Raw genomic sequence first — 9197 nt, forward strand, 5'->3', positions numbered from 1 at the left:
AGAGAGAGAGAGAGAGAGAGAGAGAGAGAGAGAGAGAGAGAGAGAAAGAGAGAGATGGGGGGATGCTAAGACCCTTAAGCAGCATTATAACTGGGTCCATGTGAAGAGGGTGGTTGATGGGAAGCCATGGAAAGGATCAGAGAACCATCAGCCTATGTCTTCCGACAGTGAGAACAGTGTTGCCTGGGCAGCTGAGGGCTGCTTCCTACTGCACGTTACACAACATTCAACAGGGAAGAACTCAGGGCCTCCCCAAAGCCCTAGAACACTGTGGAGGAGGACAAGCATCATTCTAACAACAGGAGAGGCCAAGTATCAAGGAAAACCCAATAGGAGTTTGGTCATCTGAATCCTCCATCCCAGCTACTTTAAGCACAGCACTAGCAATGTCTATGGGCTTCAAGATCATCTCTCTTCTGGGGGGAATCTCTGGGTCTGGAGGCATGGCAGGTCCCTTCTCGCCACCTGGGTCCCCAGGGTAGATCTAGAGCCTTTTTTCAATGAGATCTGGACCAGGGCTGGTTCAGTACCTTATTCAGAGCTAAGGAAGGCTGATGGGAGAAGGAGAGGGGGCAGCCTTCAGGCTTTAAACCCCTCCCATTGGAGACACTCCTGGAAAACAGTAAACAGTGTGATGAGACCATCTACTTCTCTCTCTCTCTCTGTCTCTCTCTCTCTCTCTCAAATACAGGTTTTCACTGTGTGTCCAGGCTAGTCTTGAACCCCCAGCTCCTTTGATCCTCTTGTCTCAGCCTTACCGTAGCTCAGACTACTAAACGGTATCAAGGAATGCATTTGGAGGCCAGAGGACTATTTTCAGGAGTTAGCTCTTACCCCATCTTTTCTGAGGCAGGGTCTCTCTTGTTTCTGCCGCTTGGGCAGGTACTCCAGGCTAACTGGCCCGTGAGTTGGTTTTCCTGGGAGTGCTGAGGTTATTGCTATCCAGGTTTGCATGTGGGTTTCATACTCAGGTTGTCAGGGTTATGATTGCAATGTAAGGACTTTACCCACTGAGCCGCCTCCCTAGCCAAACTCTAGGGTTGTCTGTTTAATAATCGATAAAAGGGGATGAATAAATCCAGACTCAGAACTAGTAGAAAGATTGCGTACATGGCTTTCAGGTCTGTCTTGCTTTGCCTTTTAATGTATAGTTTAGGGATGGTTGGAAATAACCACTGCTTTCTAGGGCTGAGTGTGTGGTTCTGTAGTAAAAACTTTGCCCATCATGTTGTGCATGCACACGCACCCCCCCACACTCCAGGTGTCCTATCATTCCAGCATGACTCTGAGTTGGGGGACAGCTGTGCTCAGTCTCCTCTTGGTCTGGAAACCAAGTCTTACGGATGAGTGTGGGGCTCAGTCAGGACCACCTTTCTGGTCCCCAGGCCTTGGACTCAGGCCCCCTTCCCAGGGAAATGACAGATTTTATCCCTGATAAAGGCCCCTCCAGGCTTCAGCACCCTCACGCCCTAGGTGTGGCTGATGGCATGCTAATTCTCCGCTGGCACCTCTCCAGGTGGCTTAGCAACTACCCGTCAGCTGGCCACTTCCTCCAGCCATGGCCCCCAGAGCCTTTCATCCGACCACAGCCTTTCATCTGGGCCTTTTAAAGTAAGTGAGAAGTTTCGGCTGCGAAGCCCCCAGGGAGGAAGGCAGGGAAGCGGGGATACTCTCCCTAAGATTTTAAGAGGGGCTGTCCATTGAGGTGGGCTGCAGAGCTGCAAACCCTTGACTGGGGGTCTAGTTCCTCAGGAGACAGACAAGCTGAGAGACATCTGCAGGGGCCGAGAGAAGCCCTCTCTGCCTTCTAGGACCTGGAACTCCCTTTGCGGACCCACCAGCCTCTGCCTCCTGAGCACTGGGATTAAAGGCGGGAGCCACCACTACCTAGTCCGGGTCTCATTTTCAGATGAGTTCTTTTGGCACCGTCTGTTCTGGAGCAGACTGAGTGGGTGCTTTAGTCTCTATCTTTGCACCCTCATGAGTTTGAGGCCCCAGATCTTCATCTAACCACCGCCTCAACATCCATCACCAAAGCTGTCTGAGATCCTCTAAGGCCTGCCCACCAGGATCTCACTGACAGATGGAAGCCAAAACCAGCTCACATGAAAAAAAGAAAACAAACAAAAAAACCAAGCCACCTACTTTGCAAAGACATGTATATGAGCTGTGACAGACTTGAGTGGTCTGGGCGGGTTCCTTGCCAGGGACCTGGCCAGATGGCAGTCAGGGTAGGTGGCGGGCGGAAGACAGAACCAAAGGAAATGTGAATCCCTCCTCTAGGCCTTGTCAGTCTGCAGCCTCACACAGAGGACTGACGACGGACACCGTAAGCTGGATGCTGTGACACGTGAAGGTCAGGGAAGGTCAGGGAAGGTCAGGGAAGCCAGACAGCATAGAAAGTCCCAGAGGCAAGCTTCTCTGCTCCTCCAGGGTATGGGCTGCAGGTGGGAAACAAAGCTTGCACAGGCCAAGGGGCCTGCATGAGATGGACAACCAATAAGAAACTACATGAAGACAAATTCTAGACTCTGGGATGCTCATGGTATGGAGTCCTGATCTAGAGGCACAGGGATACCTGGGGTCCTTTAGGCCAGCAGCAAGTGGCACCTGACCCCCTCACAGACCCTCTCTGACACTGACTGAATCTTTTTCTGTGTGCCAGCACATTCTGGGCTGACCTTGAGGTGGAGTGAACAAGCTCGGATTCTGATGGGTACCATGAACAATCTCACGAGGAATCCTAGTCTAGTGATGTCAGTATAGCTCAGAAGAGCGAGTTCTCTGCAGAGAACAACGACCTGTTCTTGGGAAAAGGGTTTTTTTTTTTTTTCTGAGAGTGCACACCCCTTCACGGCCATGTGGGACCGAACCCCAAGCAAGGTCAAGAACTCTGGTGACTGAATAGATGGTGGGGGATCATTGGGATGGAGCAGGCTCCAGAGTGGGAAAGGATACCCACACTCGGGAGAGGATGGAGCAGGTTCCAGAGTGGGAAAGGATACCCACACTCGGGAGAGGATGGAGCAGGCTCCAGAGTGGGAAAGGATACCCACACTCGGGAGAGGATGCAGCTGTAGACTGATAGCAGGGAGGAGAAACCTTTCGAGTGGGGTGGATGTTCCCAGGAGGTTCATCAGGCCTTCTTTACCTGGGCCCTGGCTGACCCTGTCCCCCAGGCCTCCTAGAGCCCCAAGAAACAAATTCACACCTGTCCTCAAGCCATGGGTTTCTTTTTTTATTTGTTTGTTTTGTTTTTCCAGACAGGGTTTCACTGTGTGTAGCCCTGGCCTTGAACTCACAGAGATCCACCTCCTTCTGCCTCCTGAGTGCTGGGATTAAAGGTGCGTGTGGCGCAGCACCATGTGTTCTTTTAAACCTAATTCTTATCCTAGATTTCCCAGTTTGTATCTTTGGATGAAGACAGGAGGCCCCAAAGGCCACAGCCCAGACAAGGCTTGCTGGAGTGAGCTCACACTGTCCTCCTACCTGATTCAGTGGCTGATAACTCATAGCAGGACTTGCTTTGGTAGTGCAGAGTCTTCCCAATTACCTGTGGGTCCGGGTTCCGTTCACTGGCATGTCCCTGTCCTTTCAAATCCAGACTATACCCAAGATCACAAGAGTTTCAGGGACAACTGCTGTCACCAATGCTTCAAAAGTGTGTAAGGAAAGTTACAAGTATGCCTGCCCTTGATCCAGCCTGTCTCCCCTGAAGACTTCATGAGGATGGGGGGTGTGCACTCAGAAGTTTCTTTTCTTTTGTGTGTATGTAGCAGTGGGGGTGGGGGTGGGGTGGGGTAGTGGGTGTCTCAAGAGAGAGCTTCTCTGTAGCCCTGGCTGTCCTGGAACTTGCTGTTTAGACCAGGCTGGACAGGAACTCAGAGATCCGCTTGCTTCTGCCTCCTGAGTGCTGGGATTAAACTCATGAACTGCTACCACTTGGCTCAGAAATTTCTTTCAATTAACATAGTAAATAAATATTGAGAGTCTTAGTACAGTTTTTGTAGTATCCTAGGCACACTGGGGACACAATATGTTGCTGCTGGAATGTGATTTGTCACGGGGCTAGAGATACAGTTCAGTGGGTAGAGAACCCGTCTAGCACCTGTGACGTCCTGGGTTCAATCCTCAGTGCTGCAATAAACAGACGAGAGATAAATAGGATGTCTGGTGTTCTGGACATTGAACTGTGTTTCAAAAAGCAAAACAAAAGTCAGATGTGGTGACACATGCTTATCATCCCAATACTCTGAAACAGGAGGATGGCTTGTCATGTTCACCAATAGCCCAGGCAACACTGTCAGCCCCGTCTCAAAAACTCAAGAAAGGGCCAGCAAGGTAACCAACCCAGCAGGTACATGTGCAGGCTCAAAGGCTGCCGAACTGAGTCTGATCCCTTGGGTCCACGTGATGAAAGGAAGGCAAGAACTGATTCAGGAGAATTGTCCTCTGAGCTTGGTTTGCACACAGTGGGACACACACACACACACACACACACACACACACACACACGCACACACACACACACATAGAGTTCTGAGCGGCTCCTTTGCTGGGCTTTCTCAAGGTAATTCTCGTGGAGGAAATGTAACAATACACAAAATTGTTAGAGACAGCCCAGAAGTCAGCTCCGAGTCCCCAGTTACTCGTCCTGGACAGCCCAGGTGGGGAAGATGATTTCCTAGAGGGACAGGTATCCCTGGGGCAGTGGAAGAAGAACCTGCTGTCCCTTCTGCAGGTGAGCAACTTACTCCTTATGCGTCCTAGGGATGCAGAGCCCTGGTCCCCAGTCTCCGTACAGGGCCCCACTGGCTACTCACCGTTGTTACTGCACAGGCCTGGCACACACAAATCTGCACCCTGGTGTCTGTCTGTCCATCTGCTGTTGCTCCTCACAACCCCCACACTGCTTCCAGGCTCAGCCTCTGTCTTCCCTACCTCCTAGAGTCTCCCTCCTCCCTCCACAGGCAGAGAGTGCTCCCTACCAGCCAACTCCAGTGCTCTTGGGAATGGTGCTCCTTGGGACACAGTAAATGAAGGCTTTGGTGCTGTGATTTCAACAAATCCTTGCTCCTAACTGAGACTGTTGGAGACACTGCCTTCCTTCTGCTTCTGGTCAGCCTGGAGAGCAGAACCATCTCTCAACCCCATACCCCCCATTTTATTTTCCTTGTCTCCGTTTATTTCAAATGCACTGCCTTTTTGTTGTTGCAGTGCTTGGGGATGGAACCCAAGTTCCCACATATGGTAGGTAAGTGTTCTCCCACTGTCACAGCCAACACTGCCTCCTTCTCCCCCTTTTCCTCTCCTCCTTTCTCCGTCTTTCTCCTCTGCTTCTTCCTGCTTCTTAGGGCTCTGAGAACTTAAGCCGGGGTCTCGTAATGCTAGGCAATTGATTCCAGGCCAAATCAGTTAATTCTTTAAAAAAAAAGTTCTTGTTGTTGTTACATTTAGAGTGTGTGTGTGTGCATGTGTGTGCGTGTGTGTGCATGCGTGAGTCTGTGTGTGTGCGCGCGCATGTGTGTGTGCAGTGTGCATGCTCATCCCAGCTGTAGAAGTCAGAGGTCAGTGTGCAGGAACCGTCCTTGGCAGCAAACTCTTCTACCTGCTGAGCCGTCTGCCCGTCCCCAGATTATCTTTTAAGAGTACCTCCTCCTCCATTGCTTGCTCCTGTTTCTCATTTTTTTCTGTACCTAAAATTTCCAGGCCGAAATATTTGCTGTTTCAACCTTAGAATGGGCTGTTTCTCCTAGGAGTATTTTTTTTCCTTTTAGTGGGAAATGGTAGCTAGCAACCAACATCTCAGTGTTAATGAGCTTAATCAATTCCCCAAGCAAACAAGTTAAAAAGAGGCTGGTCATGGTGCTGTTTGTAAAAGTGACAAGATGAAGTGAAAGTATATTTGGGGCTCCTAATAGGAGGGGGTTGAGTGGGAGTCCACAGATCTCCAAGGGGGAGGTGAGTCCCGTGAGCTGCACAGGTGTGGTTAAAGCCATCCAGCCACTCAAGGGCTCAGTAGGCGTGTTCCAGAAAAAGTTGGACGATGGATTCGAGGACCAAGTATTCTTTCTTGCTGATGCTTTGGCCAGAGTCTTGCTGATGACAGGGGTGCTCCAGCACACCCAACTTCAGGTATCTTGATATTTTTTTCAGATCTTCGTTTCCAGGGCTTTCTTTCTGGGGTGTTTTCCACCTTATTGGTTAGTTGCATAAATCAGTTCATGAAAGACTCCCCCAGAGGAGCCCTTCCTACCCAGAAGCACTGGCACAAATAACTGCAAGCAGAAAAGATGCCATTCCTTTTGAAGAGTCCCCATGCCAGGCTCAAAAGTGATGCTGTGTTAGTCATATGAATTTATACCTTCCGCCCGGAGAACACAGAAAGGCTCCTAATGGCTTGCCACGTTATGCCTTTTGGAAAGACACCGTCTCTGTCTATTCTAACCACCGACTGTGAAATAAACTTCAGAAACTAAAGGTGGGGAGCAGAGCAGGGGAAATCAAAGTGAGGCCAGGATCAAAGGGACGAAGAGCCCCTGAGATCTCAAGGGGGAAGTAGAGCCGTTGACTCCCCTGGGCTGCCTTTTCCTGGTTTCCCCTTTAATAAACACCCTGGGTTCCTCCACCAGGTCCTGGGCAGCCCAGAGAGAGGGCCCAACTCCAACTACAAAGAGAGCAGGGGAAGAGAGCACTTAGCACTTGGGGAGGGAAGACAGGCCTCTGATATTTGGGTGTTGGGGATGGAAAAAGTCGGGGCAGGGGGAATGTGGAAGATGCTGAAGGGACAGCAACAATGGTCTTGTCTGTCCCAGCCCGGCTGTGGCTCTGGGTGGCCAAGGCTTCCCCAGGGCACAGGTGTGTCTGAGAATTGCCTTCTGTATCACCCAGTCCTCACCCGTGTCTGTTTCAACAGAGTTATCAACACCAAATAGAGTAGTGGCCCGAAGCATTTAGCACATTATAGGCCCTGACTCTGGGCTTGGAGTGGGCACATCCCAGACCTTAATCTCGGCTACGGCTGTCTGAGCGCGCCTTGAACTTCAATCTACTATTCAGTAACCAGGACACTGGTCTGTTGCTGCCTTTGAGGATCCGTAAGCTTCACAGTGTATCTATTTATGAAGCAGCCATCACTGCAGCTGAAGGACAGCAGCTCCTGGGTGGCAGAGACCCGTGTCTCTCACCTCCCAAGAAGACTGGGGTCTAATGTTACCATGGAGTCACATCTGAAGGTCAGTTTGGCCACACCATCTCTTCAGGTTTCTGGGCTTTGATCTGGATCGTAGCGTATTTCTTCAAGAGTAAGATGAGGACGCACACACCTTCTATAAAAGAACTTACATAATAAGTACAGGTTAGCATAGTCTTTACACAATTCACTTTAAATAATGGATTAAGAGTGAGTGATGGGCTGGGCATGGAATTCAGTGGTAAGGACCTTGTTGGAATGTGCAAGGCCCTGGATTTGATCCTCAGCATCACAGAAAAAAAAAGTAGGTATGAAATTTTATGTTTAGGAGGCTGAGGCAGGTAGATCTCAAATTCAAGGCCAGCCTGGGCTACACAGGGAGACCCAGTCTCTAAATAAATAAACAAATGCTGGAAGATGTAGCCAGTTGTTACGGTGCTTGCCTGGCGCACACAGGCCTTGTGTTTGATCTCGAGCATTGCATAAAATCAGGCATGGTGTGCGATGCTTATAACGAAAGCTTTGTGCAGTGGAGATGGGAAGATCAGGTTCAAAGTCACCCTTGGCTCCATGAAGAGTTTGAGGCTAGGTAACCTGGGATACACAAGACCCTCATATATGTATGGGATAGAAGAAGGCATAAAAAAATAAAAAAAAATCTGATTTCCTGTTCCATATTCTGAGTCTAAAAATCTGGCAAAGAAATAAAAGAGGAAATTAAAAAAGAGAGGTTGGAGGGGTATGTGTGTGTATGTGTGCACACGCTTGAGTATGAATGTGTGTGTTATGTGTGTGTGCTCGTGAGCATGTGTGCACATATATGTGTGTGTTTGTGTGTGTGTTAGAGAGAGAGCATGTGTGTGTTTGAGGGAAAGGATTAGTGATTCTCAACCTGTGACTCTTGACAACTTTGGGGGGCTGAATGACCCTTTCACAGGGTCCCATATCCTGAATATCAGATATTTACATTATGATTCATATCAGTAGCAAAATTACAGTTATGAAGTAACAAAAATAATTTTATGGCTGAGGGTCATCACAACATGAGGAACTGTATGAAGGGTCACAGCTTTAAGAAGATTGAGAGCCAGTCAGGCAGTGATGGTGCATGCCTTTAATCTCAGCACTCAGTAAGAAGGCAGAGGCATCTCTGTGAGGTCGAGGCCAGCCTGGTCTACAAAGTGAGTTCCAGGACAGAGGAGGCAGAGGCAGAGGCATCTCTGTGAGGTCGAGGCCAGCCTGGTCTACAAAGTGAGTTCCAGGACAGCCAAGGCTACGCAGTGAAACATGCCTTGAACCTCCTTCCCCCTCCCCCGCCCCCACACCGCCAAAAAAAGATTGAGAACCACTGGATTAGATGGAAAAGCAGGTCTGGGGGGTCTCAGGATCTATGAAATGCAGGAGACCAGGACGTTTTCCTATTGCTACCCAACTGATGGACAACTCAAGTCTAGAACTTTGAGCAGCTGCCAGATCACTCTGTGCTTTGGCACCTGGAATAATTGCCCATCGTGAAGGTACGCCCATCTGCTGCTCTTCCAGAGGACGGGGTATAGTTCTCAGCACCATGTCAGATGGTGTATGTCCTGTATCCTGGTGACAGTGGACCCATTGTCCTCTGTTGGCCTCCGTGGGGACCCACATGCACGTGAGCAAACACAGTGTACTCAGCGACTCGCCCATAAGAGGAGATGCCCTTTCCTCTGAGACCTCCTATTAGCATTGTAGAACCAGCAGGAGCAGTCCTGGGCTGTGGAACACCCCTCCCTCGGTGGAGAGCCCCTCTGAGATGGTGGAAGCAGCCCTCTGGTGCCTCTCTCTGCCCTTCTGTGGCACGCCTCTGATTTCTCTACTGAGCAACTTGGTTTCTGATTCAACAGATATTTACTGAGAGTCTGGCCAAAGCGCTTTTGCAGTGTTGTATGAGGTAGGTGGGAGAGCTTTGCCTAGCAAAATCTCTCTCTCTCTCTCTCTCTCTCTCTCTCTCTCTCTCTCTCTCTCTCTC

The sequence above is a fragment of the Microtus ochrogaster genome, chromosome 6 (assembly GCF_000317375.1).
Source record: "Microtus ochrogaster isolate Prairie Vole_2 chromosome 6, MicOch1.0, whole genome shotgun sequence".
Taxonomy (NCBI): Eukaryota; Metazoa; Chordata; class Mammalia; order Rodentia; family Cricetidae; genus Microtus; species Microtus ochrogaster.